The following is a 16,952-nucleotide window of genomic DNA, read 5'->3' on the forward strand; positions in this document are numbered from 1 at the left end:
CCAAAGAAACAAGACATATTCTGTAAGAGGGCATTTCAACATTAAAGTCTGTTTTTCATCTTCTAAGATATGTATTTAAATAAAAACCAAGTGAAGAAGGAACTATGCCTAATTTTAAAATTATATTTACTTTTTACTGATAAATTAAAAGAATCCTTTGGGTTATCAGGAATATTCACTGTAAACCATTCTGACCCTGGCCTTATGGTAAAGTATCTAAACCCTCTTGACAGTTGAGCCTCAAATATCTGTCATCAGATTCCCTCTAGATCCTTTCAGCTGGTTACTTGATTGCCCAGCTGACCCAAAGTTCAACATTTTAAATCTCTTAAATCTGTTTTTACCTAAGGGCATAGAGAAGGACTGCTTTAATTTATTCCTCTTCCTGCTACTGCGTCCCCATAAGATGCTCTCCTAGCTGCACATGATCATTTCATCTTCTCATTGAAAGTCAAGGAGGCTGAAAAGCCATTTTGCTTACCAGGAGCAGGTGGGAGCAGGTGGTACCAGGTGTTGGAATACACGACTCCATTACTTTAGAAGACACAGATCACCCAGGAAGTTTTCTTGGGTCTACAAAGTAGCCGGGCAAATAAGGGATAGAGGTCTCAATAAGGGTAGCAATTTTTGTTTTCAGAATAAATAATCTTTCTCACATACATAGATTTCTCAAAGCATCTGCTTGTGTTCTTCATAAAAAAAGTCACAAAGGGGCTGGGGTTCTATCGCTTGCTTAGTGTTAATCATGCAGTTTTTAAAAAATGGTCTTTGACTCAAGTTTAATATTCCTTGCCCCAGATAATATAAGCTTCAAACACCATGAAGCTCACTATTTAAAGTCCACACTTATATTTCTGATATATTTCAAGGAAGGGTAGTGACTCCTAATTATATGAAGTAAGAAGGTACATAGGTCCCCATGAGCAGGTCTGGCATGTAGGTGGCACCAAATGAATGGGCAGTATAAATTTTAATAGTAATAGCTACTAAAGAAGTACCTGTAATGAGCCAGGTGATACACACAAATGTGTTTTCTGTAAACCTCCTGACACACACTTTAAATCCCTGTTTATAGATGAGTAGATTGAGTTTCAGAGAAATTAACTGACAGCCAGCTAAGTCTAAGCCACGTCATTCTGATTCCCATGGTCTTGGTTGCATGGCAGAAATTCCTCTAAGATACGCAGTAACACATAGCATCCAGTGGTCAGCCTGTTCAGGTGGAATAGGAGCTTTTTTATCCCTAATGGAAGAGTTTCAGACCCTTAAGTCCCATTTTGGAAGATAAGTCCACTTTCCATCCCATGACACAGAAAACTCCCCTCATTAATGTTCAACGTGATACCTGTTGGTGATCCTTAGCTAGCAAAGTTAAATTAAAAAGAAACAAACATAAGGGGGGAGAAATTGGTTTTGATCACCTAGTATATACAAGGCACTAATGCTAGATTCAGGGACAGAGGAGGGCATCGGGGACAAAGTACTCTTCTCTGCATCTGGCATTAAAAGAGACAGGTGACATGCTGATTATAAAAGCATGACTGGGGATAAGCAATAAAATAGAGGACAAGTAAAGTTCTATAGGAGGTACAAAGATAGGGAACACATTTGATTCTGTTGAATGGCGTCAGGGAGGACTTGCAAAGGAAATGATGTTTGAGTTAAAACTTTAAGGATAAATAGAAATTTGACAGAATAACGAAGGTGAAGAAAAGGATCAGGTCTTATACATTCAAAACATATTCAGGCACTAGAAACACAATGATGACTAAAGACATGGTCTTGTCTTGGTGAGAGATATTTAGATGATACGGTGCCTCTCATGGTTTCGCGGGAGATGAATATTTAGATGGTCTGGTGTATATCAAGATGTTAAAATGGAACTCTTTCTAAGTCAGTTTCCTCTAAGGTCCAAAGGCCAAGACTGAGTACCTCCACATTTTAAAGTGAGCTACTGGACCATTCATGCAGGAAATGATCTAAGAGTCTGTCGGCAAAAAGGATCAACAGCCTTCCAGACATTCAACCTTGCATCCCAAGGGGTGGGTAGGGGGTGGGGGTGAAGGTAGAAACTTTTATTTGAATGAAGTTTGGAGCTCTGATTATTGGTATAGATTGGACATTTTCAATCCCAAAGCGAGTCAGTCTTCATGAAATGAATTTTCAGGAAGAAAAATAGTTCACAGAGCTTTAATCAAAAACAAAATTTAGAATATCTGGTTTCTAGACTCATGTTTAGAAACCCTGGATACATGAAAAAGGACCTTGGAAGGTTTGACAAAATCCTAGTGCCCCCCAGTGAATAAACTACAATTTTTCAGTAAATTTTTTCCTAAATATTCTTCCCAATAACTGAGTTTTGATCCATAATGTGGAGCAGTGAATTCAAGAGTTCTCTTCTGACAGAGAACAGATGTGCTGTTCTCAGTGTGGTGTCATGAGGTGATGTTGTGTGCCTGGTGGTTCAGGCTTCAGTCTTCCCAGCCTTTCATGTGCACAGGAAACATCTGGGGACCTTGCTACCCTGAAGATTCTGATTCTGGGTCTGGGTGGGGCCCGAGAATCTGCATTTCTCCCAGGTGAAGCCAAAGCTGAAAGGTTTAGAACACAGATATGGGAGCCAGACAGTTGGAGCTGGATCAGAATTCCAGCCTGCTGTTTATTAGATCTGTGTCCCTGGGCAAGGTACTTAACCTCTGTGTGCCTTGGTTTCCTGTTCTGTAAAATGGGATTATGGCGATAGTATATATACATCATAGGGGTGCTGTGAAAATTAAGTTGGCTAGAAAATGTAAAGCAATTCAGGAAGAGAACGCTGTTCGCTATTTCTTTATGGCTAAAACTCATTCCTCCCCAAAGAAGTTTACTTTTAATTTAATCTTTATTTTGGGGGGGGGAGATAGTATATTCACATACATCAAGATTCAGAATACCCTGGGGCTTCCCTGGTGGCGCAGTGGTTAAAAATCCACCTGCCAATGCAGGGGACATGGGTTCGAGCCCTGGTCCTGGGCGATCCCACATGCCGCGGAGCAACTAAGCCCACGCACCACAACTGCTGAGCCTGCGCTCTAGAGCCCGCGAGCCACAACTACTGAAGCCCGTGAGCCTAGAGCCCGTGCTCCACAACAAGGGAAGCCACCACAGTGAGAAGCGCGCGCACCGCAAGGAAGAGCAGCCCCCGCTCGCTGCAACTAGAGAAAGCCCGCACGCAGCAACGAAGACCCAACACAGCAATCAATCAATCAATCAATCTTTATTTAAAAAAGATTCAGAACACCCTAAGATGAAGTCCTCTTACCACTCTGTCTTATCTCCCATTTCTCCTCCAAACATTTAACAAACATTACCAATTTTAAAGGATTTTCAGAGATGACCTCAGGTAATGGCTTTTCTGAGTTTTTTCCTCATTTGCCAGGATCCTTATTGTGTAGAGTTATAGGACTTATAGCACTATAAGAGCCTAACCTCCCCACCTACTAACTCCACTCCATTAAAAAAATAATAATGATAAGTTGATTTTGGTCTCTGTCTGTCTACCTGAAAAAAAATCTAAGTACACAGGGCAGCAACCAAAGCTGGGGTTTTCTATCTCTTCAAAAGAGAACCAAGGCTATTAAAATCACTCTAGCACAACTTAACTGACTTGCGGACTGAGTCCACGATGTTGATTCCAAACTTTTCTAGTGTTCTCCCTGATCCAAAAGGACCTGCCCCAATCCATCTGCTCTCATCTTCCACCCAGTGGAAGCAGCATTGCCTTTGATCATGGAGTTCCTTTGGCCATGGTCCAACTCCAGTTACCCTAGGATGGTCCACAATTATTCTTAATCCACCCTCGAATTTAATAATAAGCTCTACTCCCGGGCAGTAGGCTTAATGCTGGAAGCCAACAGGCTCCCCTGCTCCTAGAAAATGATGGGGCATTCCTTACTTGGGGATGGCTGAAATGATTAGGTGATTCAGGGGACGAGCTACATAACCGGAAGCAGGGCTTTTTACCAATGCCAAGGACATACACACATACACACACACACACACAATACTTTGGCTATATTGTTTTATTTCTGAATGATTGAGAAGCTTCCCTAAAATATGGGAGGTTGAGATCATTAAGCTAAAAATTCAACATGTTGGGTGAATGAGCCTTTTTAACATGTCTGGAAGAGATCTACGTTCTGAAAATTCATTTCCGTATGTTCAAGGTTACAGACTTCTTGTTCTTGTTGTAGCCCTAACAACAAGACATTTTGGCTGAGAAATGAGTGAGTGGGCCACACCTTTTTCTGTCAGCCTTAAGGAAACCTGCTCCAAGTTCCTCAGCTCCGATAATAGGAATCTGTTTCCTCTAGTTGGGACTCAGGGCCCTACTAAATTGGATGTGATTTGCCTTAACATGTCCATAACCTGCTGTCAGAGTGCATGCTACCTGTTTGGATGTCTGGTCACATTTTGAAGATCTTTTAACTTTTATTTGTTCTGTCAAGTTATTTCTGGGGAGCTAAATGCCAAGACTGGCAGAGGTTCTAGGAGGACATGACCTGGAGCTAGTGAGAAGTAGAAGAATTGCTTTCCTCTAGGAATGAAATGTAGTGCAAGGGTAGAATCTGGAGGAAACTTCATACATATTTCTAACATGGCAGTCAACACCACTGATTGAATAATAGTTTGCCCTTCTGCCTTAGGTTGGCTATCTGGAGCTTGGTAAAAAAAATAAATAATCCTTTTCGTCAAACTTTAGCCTTTAGCATAGATTTGCTGAACCATTTTCGACTCCTAGCTCCCTTCTGACATTAAGGATATGAAAGGAAATGAAAGGAAGAAAAAAGCTTTCAAATCTTAGTAAGGGCCTTTGGTTATCCAAGGATATTTTCTCATCTTTATGCTATACACAAGTTTACATTATTCAAGAAATTTTGGGTGAACATTTGTTTTATGTAAAAAGCTTATGTTTTTTATATAATTTGTTGCTTATTTTTAAAGGGTTTGTGATGATACATATTTAAAAATGAAAGTATGCCCAGTAAAATTTGTTCACTTGGCATTATATTTTGTTTTGTTTTATGTTAGCCATAAATGAATTATAACATAGAACTCTAATATGTAACTTCCCTGGTAGAAAGAGGGGTGTGGGAGAAGTTCGGCACCCATCCAATATTCCTTTCCTTGCTCCCCACTCCTGGGGCAATCTCTAAGGCAATTCTTCTCTGCATCCTTCCCCAGAGGCTCTGTAGAACACAAGTTGGAAAACCATTGCCCCATATAAGTATATTATGATTCAATTTCCCCAAATCATTTCTGCATAGGGTTACAGGAACACTTCTGTTGGTGAAGTTAGACAAATTTGTTACATGTGAGTGGCAGTAATTCAATGAGCAAAAGGTGGTTCCGGAGTGTGTCATTTTTAGAGTTTGTCAGTTTTTGCATTTGGCACGTTGCAAGCTAATGAAAAGTGCTGATACTGTGGGAGAAATAATCAATGAGGAATGTTTATTACAATGACACAATGCAGGGAACACATTAAAGCAAGCTATTTCTCACATTTCCATCCTTTCAAAATGCATTGCTTTATTGTGCATCTATTCTTATTTCTAGAGAAACTGAGTTATACTTGCAAAATAATAAATATTCATCTCATGGGTTTTTAAAGGTGACTGATTTGTAAAAATCAATAACTGTCTTTTGCCAACTTGTGGACTGACATGATTGCCTTCATTTTCAAACATAAAATGACTGCATTAAAATAACATTAAGAGAGAAACATTGGCTAACACAGGAAGAGAAATTCTTAAATGAAAACTGCTCCAGCCAGCTTTAATCAGTTCCTATCATGCTTTTTATTATAGTGCAAATGGGCTCTATTAAAAGGAAAGCCAATTCCAGATGATGATATAAATAATTATAGCTGCCTTTAGCCTCTAGTTAGTGTTATTAACTAATGGTTTCAAAATATGTGATTTATTTCAGAAAGAACATTTTCCTTTAACAATGAAACAGAAAATTGGACTTTATCTAACGTCACATATGCAGATAAAATAACTAGTCTATTTTTTGGATATTTTAAAAAATTGGAATGATGAACTAAATTACTTCATATGGATAAACTTCAAGTTCATTAGTACAGCAATTCGCAAACTAGTTTTTCTCCTACATTCCGTTAAGTGTGAGAAATTCCGTATACACTATTTACCCTGCCCCTTCTACCATTTGAGATTATAGTGTATATTTGCACATCAAAGTCCTTGAGAAATTTTGCAGTAAAGATCTGTGTCTATCTTGTTTATCCCATTTTTCCCTAATGAGTTTGAAAATGGAAAATAATTTTAATGCATATAGGTTAATATTCTGTGTTACTGCCATCCATGGAATTCCCTTTTGAGAGATTATGAATGAATTTATATTTTTTATATAACCCAACAACAACATGTTAAGTCAATCATCCAGCCACTCAGTCAAAAAATTGCATTTATGGAATCAGAAGTTTAAGGTTTAAGAACAATAATTTAAAAATTTAAAAAACTGCCTCTAAAAAAATGTGGATCATTGAACCATCCTCTTGAACTACTTGATTTTTCACTCTTGGAAGTTCTAATGAGATGCAAATTGACTTGTGCTCAGTGCTATATTTCTTAGCATTGATTCATTAATTTAACTTATATATAGTTCTATTATTTTATATGGCACAGGAATTGTACTTTTTTCTTTTTTTTTGCCTTTGTCTCCCAATGGATGCTATGGAAGTCTGCTGCTCAGTTGTTCCTGCAAGAAAAACTTACTCAGCTGTGAGGAGTGTAGTGAGCTGACAGCCTCCAGCTGTTACAACTTCAGGATCTGCCTGAGCTTTCAAGGAAGGCCAGGCCTTTCCTGGGCAGCACCTAGTGATCTAGCTCTGCAGGGGTACCGGGGCCTGGCTGTCTCTGCCAGTGCAGGATTCCTCTCACAGACAGCGTTTGCTCTGGAGCTCCCCAGTGCACGGACCAAGATTTTGTCACATCTGAGTCGTGACTTGAAAGCTCTCCCCGGTCAGTCCTCTTCCTCCTGCTCTTTTTATCACCTACAACCCTTACTTCCAATAACCCTTTTCTGTTCCTAACTCTGTCTTGGCATCTGCTTCCAAACGGGCCCTACTGATACTCCCCTATGAGTCTTCAAGATACTTTAGAGGTAAGGTCATGTCTTTACCATTGCATTTTAAATATCTATCATACAAGAGTTAAATAATAAACAATCAGGTAAATTTTCAATATAACTTAGATAAAAAAGAAGCATAAATATACGTACAGAGTTTGCTGGAGATGCCACATTTGAATCATTTTTGTTACCTGGGTTGTGTGTGTGCCAGTGCATGAATGAATGCTGTGTAGAAATTAATAGAACGTTTATGTGAAAGGGTTAAATTTATTATGGTTCAAGGTAAACTTTACCCCTATTTGTGGATGACTCCAACAGAGAAAACTTTGTCCCAACGCCATCTATAGATTCAGGTCATTAGAATATTATATCCCATCTGCACAACTGGAAATCATTTAGTAATCATTTTAATTCAGGAGACAGATTTTGAAAAAGATATCATAGAAAGATTAACATTTGTGTGCATAACAGATGAAAGGGAGAAGACTAAAAGCAAAATCATTCTAGGAGACATTTACAGCAACAGTTATTTTGGGTTATCACCATCGAAGAGATACTGGCTGATGCCTATAACATGCCAGACATTTTACATACATTTACATGCTTAATCCTCAGAAAAAGCCTAAAGTATATGTATTAAGATTGGGGGAAGAAAGGCTCGAAAGAAACTTTGTTCTAGGTCAAGTTCAAGTTCAACTTTCTCAAACTGCCTCCTATGTGGGAATAGGGATTCTTTTAAGACTAACATTGTTCGCAATAACTTCGTCTAAGTTAAAAAAAAAAAAATGTGTGTATGTGTGTGGCAGGTGATCATTGCTCTGGGGCTTGGACTCCAAAACAGATAGGTAAAGAAATATAAAGCATGATCTGACAGGTAATATGAATACAGGTAAACAAGAGGTGAAGAAGTCTGGAAATCTAGAAGAAAGTCCATATAGGGAGCTAAATCATGGTACTTGGAGAAGGCAACAGATGGGTTAAAAAAATGCCATAAATGAACTGAGTCCAGAGAGACCCAAACAATAATATAATAAGGAGTCAAGTTCAGAGGCCAAGTTCAGATGTAAGAGCAGTCTTCTAGAACAGGGGTGGGCAAATTGTGACCATAGGCCAAATCTGGCCTGCTGTCTGTTTTTGCAAATAAAAATTTTTTTTTTTTTAAATTAGTGGATGATGGATGGAGACAAGCTGGTGTAGATGATGACAACTAGTTTGCATTTTTTTTTAATTTTTATTTATTTATTTATTTATGGCTGTGTTGGGTCGTCGTTTCCGTGCGAGGGCTTTCTCTAGTTGTGGCAAGCGGGGGCCACTCTTCATCGCGGTGCGCGGGCCTCTCACTATCGCGGCCTCTCTTGTTGTGGAGCACAGGCTCCAGACGCACAGGCTCAGCAATTGTGGCTCACGGGCCCAGCTGCTCCGCGGCATGTGGGATCTTCCCAGACCAGGGCTCGAACCCGTGTCCCCTGCATTGGCAGGCAGATTCTTAACCACTGCGCCACCAGGGAAGCCCCTGCAAATAAAATTTTAAAGGAACACAGTAACACTTATTCATTTACTTATTGTCTATGGCTGCTTTCACATCATAACAGTAGAATTGAGTAGTTAGTTGTAATAAAGACCATATGGCCCAGAACACCTAAAATATTTACTCTTTGACCTTTTACAGAAAACGTCTCTTGACACCTGTTCTAGAAGGCTCTTATAATTGGGCTTGTGATCATAGATCTAAAGCAGGGGCTGGCTAAACATTTTCTGTAAAGGGCAGGATAGTAAACAGTTTAGACTTCGGGGCCACAGATGGTCTCTGCTGCATAATCTTTTTTGTTTATTTCCTCTCATTTAAAAATGTAAAACTATTCTTAGGTCACAAGCAGTACCAAACAGGTATATCTCCTAGGCAGTTAAAGAATCTTGAGGTATACAGGGTGACCACCTGTCCTGGTTTTCTAAGAACTGAGGTGTTCCCCAGACATGGGACTTTTAGAGCTAAAACCAGGAAAGTCCTGGGCAACCTGGGACATTTGGTCCCACTAAAAATGCCCCAGTGTAACACTGAAAGGACATGCTGCACCCTCTTCACCTTATGCCTTATGCCTAGAGAACTTTCCTTAACTGTGAGTTTGCAATAATTATTTTCTCTTGTTAGTGACCTTGATAAAGCTTAAAATAGTCATTTTGGATGGTTACCTTAATTTGCATTACACTCATGAGAAATAAAACTTTATTTTTAGTTACTTACGAAAATGCTGTTGCTCGGGATAACAAGGTGCGTAAGAAGCACCGTCATAGGTTTCTACCATAGCATGTGAGCATAGTCACAATTTAGTCACCAGTGAAGTACAGCACACAACAGCCCTTCTTCTCACACTTGATGTCTGTCTTCTCACGCTTTGTATTTGTGTCCATCTACAATGCAAAGTTTTTGTGTTATATAGTAATCATCTGAGATTTACTTTCCTGAGTTCAGTGGGAGAAACTGGCCCAAGTTAAACTTTGAGACTTTTCAGGTTTCTTTTTTTTTTTCTTTTTTGAAAGGGTAAAGGGAAATTCTAAGAGAATTTCTTTAAAGCCACCAAATTCTAGAATATTGCATATCCACAGTCACCAGAATCTACTGCCTCAATGCATTTTCTCCCTCTTGTGGCTCATTCAAATGTTCTCAGTGTTGGGCTTCTCAAGGTGTCAGCCTGGAGACTGCAGGCTCCCTAGGGAATCCTGGGCAGTAGATGAGGAATGACTGAGGCAGGTAACCAGGCAGATGGACCTTCTGAGAGCCACTCAGATTGCAGAACCCAAAGACCCCAGAATGGTATAGGAAATGCAGCTGAGTGTTTCTGAGATCCCCAGGAAAATGGGAGTCTCTGTAAGGGCTGAGAGCTGGCTGACTGTTAGAGGCTCAGCCATGCTGGCTCTCTCTCAAGTATAGAAATTCTTCTCTACTATCCACCAAACTTGCATACCCCACAGGTTCTGGTAATGGTCCCACCACTAACAGAAACCACCCCTGTTGGAAGGCCGTCTACGGTCATCTATTTTTACTTGTGCCTGCCCATTGCCATCTCACCTCCTTATCCCAAATTGCTCATCAAACGTTTCTTCCAAGCCCCCTCAACAACTTTTTGGAGTGTGATTCTAGTAATATAAATGTATTCATCCCATTACATAATACAATTTAGATCAAATTACAGGATGAAATCAATTCTTGACAGAGCAATGCAAGAAAGGAGAAGACAATAGGGGAAAGTGGAAGTAATTCAGGAAAAAGAAATCTTTCTAATATCCTCTAGTTGGAGAGTGGAGCTGTGGAAGGGTGGCCTGAGCCCACCACTCCTTGGAGTTACTTTTCTAACCACAGAAAAGTAATATTAATGATACTAAGACCAGAGAAGGGGAATTAGGATTGCTGTTACACAGCGATTTTTTTTTTTTTTTTTTTTTTCTGATCTAGCACCAGCAGGAAGGAAAAGTAATAATCTCCTAAGAGCCATTGTTATTGCTGAGGACCAAGAACAACCGAAAAAGGTATCTGTTCAGATACCTTTTAAGAACTCTGAGGCATCTCTGCAACCGAAACTCTCACCAACTCATCAGTCTATTCCAAAGCCAGGGAAACTATTGAAAATCTGAAAAGCACCCAGCTTATTTCCACTGTCCAGATCTAGACCTTCCTTTAGTGCCTAACCCACCCTTCAAACCTCCAGAGAATCTTCTCAAATATCACCATGCTATTATTTTTAATTTCAATAGCTATTTAATTTACATGATTTCACCTAGACCATCTTATATGGCACACACACACAATACACGTACAGATAATTTACACCCCAAAATATGGAATACTTCTTGAAAAAGGGAGCCATTCTTTGATTTACTTTACATTCCTAAAAATACCCCTTAAAACAATACATTATTTTTCCCATATTTGTGGAATAATGTGTTCAAAATAAATAGACTTTCCAGATAACTTGAGTTTTCATTTGGAATTTCCAAATAAGAAATATGGTTGAAAATAGAGAGATGACAGGCATGTCCAGGGAGGTTACTTAATTAGACAGGATGTGCTGCTCATTTGACTAATCCCTCTCCTTCCCTCATTTGAAGGGTACCTTTACTTTAGGATTATTTGCTTGAGTTTGTGGTTTTACTCTTAAAGCAAAATTGAGGAGACTTATGAGACTTGAAACCAGATTGCAACTGACAGATTTTCTGTTGAGCATGATATGCCCACAGCAAAAGAGAAAAGTCAGAAGTAAGAATGTGGCAATGGAGGCAAGGAAAGCAGGGTAAATCATAGAGGCTCTGCCATGGCCTTTAAAAAGAAACAAAAGGAAAGAAAATTACCATGGGAAAGGGTAGACAGAGGGAGGAAACAATGGTATGGGAACCGATCAAGGAAAAGAATAGATTTCACATGGTCTTAAAGGTTGTTTTGCTAGACAGAAAAGAGAAATCAAGATAGATAATGGTTCAACCCAAGAAAAATGGATGAATAAATTATGGTAAGCCATGTATCTATCTGCTGTCTTGAGATTTCTCCTGGACTCCCTAGTCTTGGCTTTCATTATTTTCTTTTACCTAGTAACTTCCAAAATCCCAGGGACAAATTCTAATCCTCTGTCTCCAAGTCTCAAATATAAACATAATTATTCTGGATTTAGAAATCAGGAGATTTGTGTTGGAATTTTAGTTCTGCAACTTATAAGCTGCTCGTCTACAGATATTTCATTCAAATTATTTGAACTTCAGTTTATTATTTGTAAAATAGGCCTAATAATAGTGCCTAAAGTTGGTAGAATCTAACAAAATAACATGAGAAAATACCTTGAAAATATAAATCTTTATGCAAATGTAAAGGTTTTTACTTATTTTTTATTTAATATGGGTGTTTCATTGTTACCTACAATTTCATAAGTCTGAAAGCACATTTAATAGCTTACCACCCAGAACTGGTTATTTTTCCTTGTACTACATATACTAGTAGTTTTCCATTATTGTCTTACCTAGGTATGATAAAAACTTAGGGTTATCTTAGAATCTTTCCCACCTTTCAATATTCCCTAAGTCCTGCTATTCCTTCTTTGCAACATTGGAGGGGTGAATCCCTTGCCATTTTTACTGTTTCTATGTCTCTGTTCCTCTAGGAAACTACCTTTCACTCCTGGTTTGGAGCCCATCTTGCATACCACTGTTCAGTTCATCTACCTAAACCACTGCTCTTACTATCTTACCTCTCTTTGTGGATTCTTTCAGTAGTTGCCCCATTTAAAGTCAAACTCCTTGCCAGGTCTTATGACCAGCCACAATCTTGCCCTTCCTTAACGTTTCAGAAGGTGTTCCCGGTATGAGTACTCTGGGCCTCCCAAATATTCTCTTTCAGTCTTGAATAGCATGAACGTTAGTAATGGTAGTTTGGGGAAGGATTGGGATTAGGACCATGAGACGATTGAAATGATTACATTAGGAGTAACTGAGATGGTAGCATAAAATATTATGGGATCAGGGCTTCCTAAGGATACCTGTGCTTTTGCCTACTTTTCCCATTTTGTTCATACATATAAATTGTCTATATAATTTTCATTTCTTTTAAAAAATCATTTCTAGCTAAAACAATAGACTTATGTCCAGAAACAATACAGGAACTTTTGTATGAAGGGTTAAAATTCATCCAAATCAAGTAATAAGAGTTTTCAATACAAGAGTCCTTACACAAAGCCATCCCCCAAACACACACAGAGTCTTTTAACATTATCATTTTGTGTCTGAGTAATAGTGAAAAGAACATATAGCAGCCTTGTTGCAACACATTAAATCTTAATTTTTACATCGCTAACCAATATCAATTTGTGCCAAAGGTATACTTATAGTTGATGAAAGAATTAAATAGGTGGATGTAAGTCTAATTTTATCACAAAAACAATTTTCATCCCCCTAATGCAATATTCATTTTTTTGTCAAATACCTCACTGAACTCTATTTATTGTTATGGGTCTGTGGGCTTTTTTTTTTTTTTTTAAGCATATTGTCCTGCCATATAGCATTGGTAAAGCTATTTCATTCCAGTCTGCCACCTTCTGTTCCTTCTCTAAGTGGCCCCCAGATCGTGTCAAGTCTACCTCAGAGATGGTTTCAGAATAATGTCTAGAAGGAGAGGCCACAAGAATGTCTCTAAAGCATCTGTAAGTTTCTCAGAAAATGGCACTACCCACCTTCAGCTTGTGAAAAAGGTCTTGAAGGTTTTTGTAGACCGGATGATTATTACCTAGAAAATTTTCAAATCAGAAATAATCAACCGCCCAAGAGAACCTAAAATTGTCCTAAAACCCCCTCTATTGGTAATGTCATAACTAGGATATAACATGCTTTTGTTAAACTGTGTTCTGTATTTAAAGGTCTTTCTGTAGTAAGTTCTATTCTGAACAGCTGTCTACATACCTGGCTTTGATGGAGGTAGTAGATACAGTCTGACCCCCACGGTGGAGACAGCAAAAGATGGTCTCTTCTCTCAGTTGCCTCAGAGTCATATAGGAAGACTCAGAGCACAAGGGTGTAAAAGGACATCAAAGTTAGTGAAATATACCAATTGTGTGATACAGATAGCTAGGTGATTGTGCATGGCTAACTACTGAACAAATAGAAAATTGATCAAGGGGGGTTGCAGTATGACTCACCAGCCACGGGAAAGGGGACGTTGGGGCTCAGTCAACCTTCAAGTTACATTCAACACTTTTTATTTGATGCCAAAATGTAATTGAACATTGTTCATTATGATTTATGAAATTAACCAAAATGTTATCTCTGGGTTCTTTGCTTTTATGAATGAAGTTTAACTTGGTAAGAAAATACAATCTCTTTTCTTCCCTCCCTCCCTCCCTCCCTCCCTCCCTTCCTTCCTTCCTAAGTATATATAGAAGGGCATTCTGGCCATGAATTATTTGTAAATGTACATAGTCCCTGGATCATAGATTGTTTATGGGTATTCACACAGCTTGTACTTATTTAGCTTTAACCATTAGGCCCTTGGGAAGTGATACAACATAAGATGTTGATATGAGACAGACATTGTTTTCTCCTCTATTATTGTGTGTGTGTGTGTCTGTATGATTTATAAAATGGATGGTTTGCCTCTGTGTTTCAAGTCATCAGGTATAGTGCTTGTAGGTATTTTATATAATATTTCAAAATGTGGGCCAATAGCTAAGGAAAGTATTCCCTGTTATGATATTACTGCTTAACAGTAAACCACTAACATTCTCTGAATCCCTGGGTGGCACTGGGACTAAGTCAAAACACATGGGCTATGGGCAGTACATTTAGATGGAGTTCTATTGGATTTCAGCCCCTTGTTTCTCGCTGACTCTGAGGGGAAGCAAATCGACGGCAAAGATATTGCTTTTCAGTGGATCATTTAGAGTCCTTAGGGTGGGCTTCCCCTCAACTGCGTGAGGATATAAATTAGTCACAGGAGTGTCCCGAATCACCACCGGTTGGACTAGTTTCTTCTGCGGGAACCCCACACAGGCTGTGTGGCAAAAACTCCTGATTAGGTGATTGAAAGCTCCTTGAGGAAGAAAGAGGATACGTCTTTCTCCAATTCTGTTATTCCTTGACTACTACAACGGTGTTCTGCGTACAGTAAGGGCCTATGAAATGTACCTGTAATGATAACTGTGGTAGCTTTTCAAAAGATGGTTACCAGGACTTTGTGACTTGTGCCTTTCTGTATTTTTTTTTCTCCCCAAAGAATATTCACTAATGAAACTCTGACCTAGTAAGAAGTCTGAATAGAAGTCTAGGAAACAGGGCTGACTGTGTAGATGCTGGTGAGAATCTCTCAATGCACATTAGAGGCTTGGGAAGTCACCACCTCATTGCTGTTTCATTGTAGTTGTTTTTGTTGTTGTTGTTTATATTTGGTTTATGACATGTAAATGTTTATCTTAAGTCCATTGGGCAATGTTGGTAGTATTTCTCTTGCATACAGTAAATTCCTATGAATATTTGTTATCCAACCGTTTTTATTTTATACCACAGTAAATTCTCAAAACAGAATAATGATTTAAAAATAGCTGTACTTTGTGCTCTAAGACTGTCAGTTATTCTGTAATATATTTGTACTATGTTGAGGAGAAAAGGAAAAAAAAAAGGAAAATGACCAAAAGTTTAGCAGAGGCCACCCAAGATGATTTGTTCATTGCAACACAGTGGGAGCTAGTTTTGCCACAGTCTATATAACTGCTAAGGGAGATACAGGAATAGGTAAAAGCATGAGTTTGGGAATCAAAAGATCTCTGTCCTAGTCTCACTGAGCTGTGCAATTTGGAGAAATTACAGAACTTCTCTATGCCTTAGTGTTCTCCTCCTAAAACACTTTTTAAGACTTTCTTAGTTACAACACAACCAGTTTCTTGAATACATTTTTTCTTCACAAAGCACTAAAAAGTAAACTAGTTAAGCCATTCTCTGTGCACATCTTGGAACAAGAAAGTTCTGTTAACAGAGCAATCTCTTTAATTTCTTGTTGTATTCATTTATGATAACACATCTCAGAAACCTCAAAGACAGAAGGCAGAAAAATAAAGCTGAGAAATAAACAGGTTATTTAGCTTATGGGGAAGATGGCAAGCAAACGCTAGCACATTGTAAAACTTCTAGAATTTGTTGACTTGTGTGAATGTTAAAGCTCATTATTGGATTTTTTAAATGAAACTTTTTATTGCAAGCTGCCAAGCAGAAGCGTTAGCGTCCTAGACAAATAAAAGGGTACTAAATGGCCTTGTCATTGGCAGATTACGGGCTGTGATATAGAGATGAGAGACTTGATTCTTACAGATATTGTATCTGCTGCTGTGATCACCTCATTCTGAAGATGATGTAACATGATATAACTGATCATAAAAAATATTATCTGGTTGATCGCCCATGCTTTGTTGAGCTGCCTTGAAAGACATATATATAGATGTTTTCCCCGTTTAAGTTTCTTTTCTTTGAGAATTGCAATAAGTAATCTTTTTAGGCAAAAACAGATCTTAAAAGCTCAGCCAGTTTTAACCATTCATGCAAAAGAACATTTCAATTGCTATCAAAATGGAAAATAATTCAACTCACCTTTATTTCACAAATAAAAATAATAATTTTGGGACTAAGAAAAGGTATAAACAATTTCTGATAATTTTTTCACAGGAATAAGTGTAAAATTATCAGGGTAAAACTGATGACACATGTTTGAACTCAAGAAATAAAATAAATTGGCAAAACATTATTTTAAGACTTCTTTTTCAAAATGTATTGTTAAGTAATATTTTCAGTTAGATGCAAATTTTTTGGTTGTTTACAATGTGTTCATCTTTTATGACTTTTCTCCAAAATTTTATTGGCCCTAAAAAGATGTTTACATTTTGTCAGAAACTATTGAGATTAAAGTTTGCAGCTATTAAGCATGTACAGTGTTAGCATTATTCTTTGTTCACTGAACATCCACAGCTCTCCCTGTGACAGGCTGTCAAAAAACGTGTCTCTGAAAAGACAGGTTAGCTTTTAGAGACAATCAGTGATGCAATTCTCAGTGATGTGCTACACCCCGCCAGAGTGCCCCTGAGTGTTCCTGTGTGCAGTGATGTGATGTCTGAACTATTTGTGTGCTCTGCCATAAGATAGCATTAGCAGATGTAATGGGAACAGATCACTCATTTGCAGAAATATTTATGGCAGTGCCTTCAAAGGACCGTTCAATCCACAGTTGCAACTGATGAAGCATGTAGCAAGGACTGTTTCTAAAACCATGTGGGCTAAAATGTCATCCTACAAGGCAGTTAAAATGT

This window comes from Balaenoptera physalus (genome assembly GCF_965194825.1).
Source record: "Balaenoptera physalus genome assembly, chromosome: 6".
NCBI classification, from domain to species: Eukaryota; Metazoa; Chordata; class Mammalia; order Artiodactyla; family Balaenopteridae; genus Balaenoptera; species Balaenoptera physalus.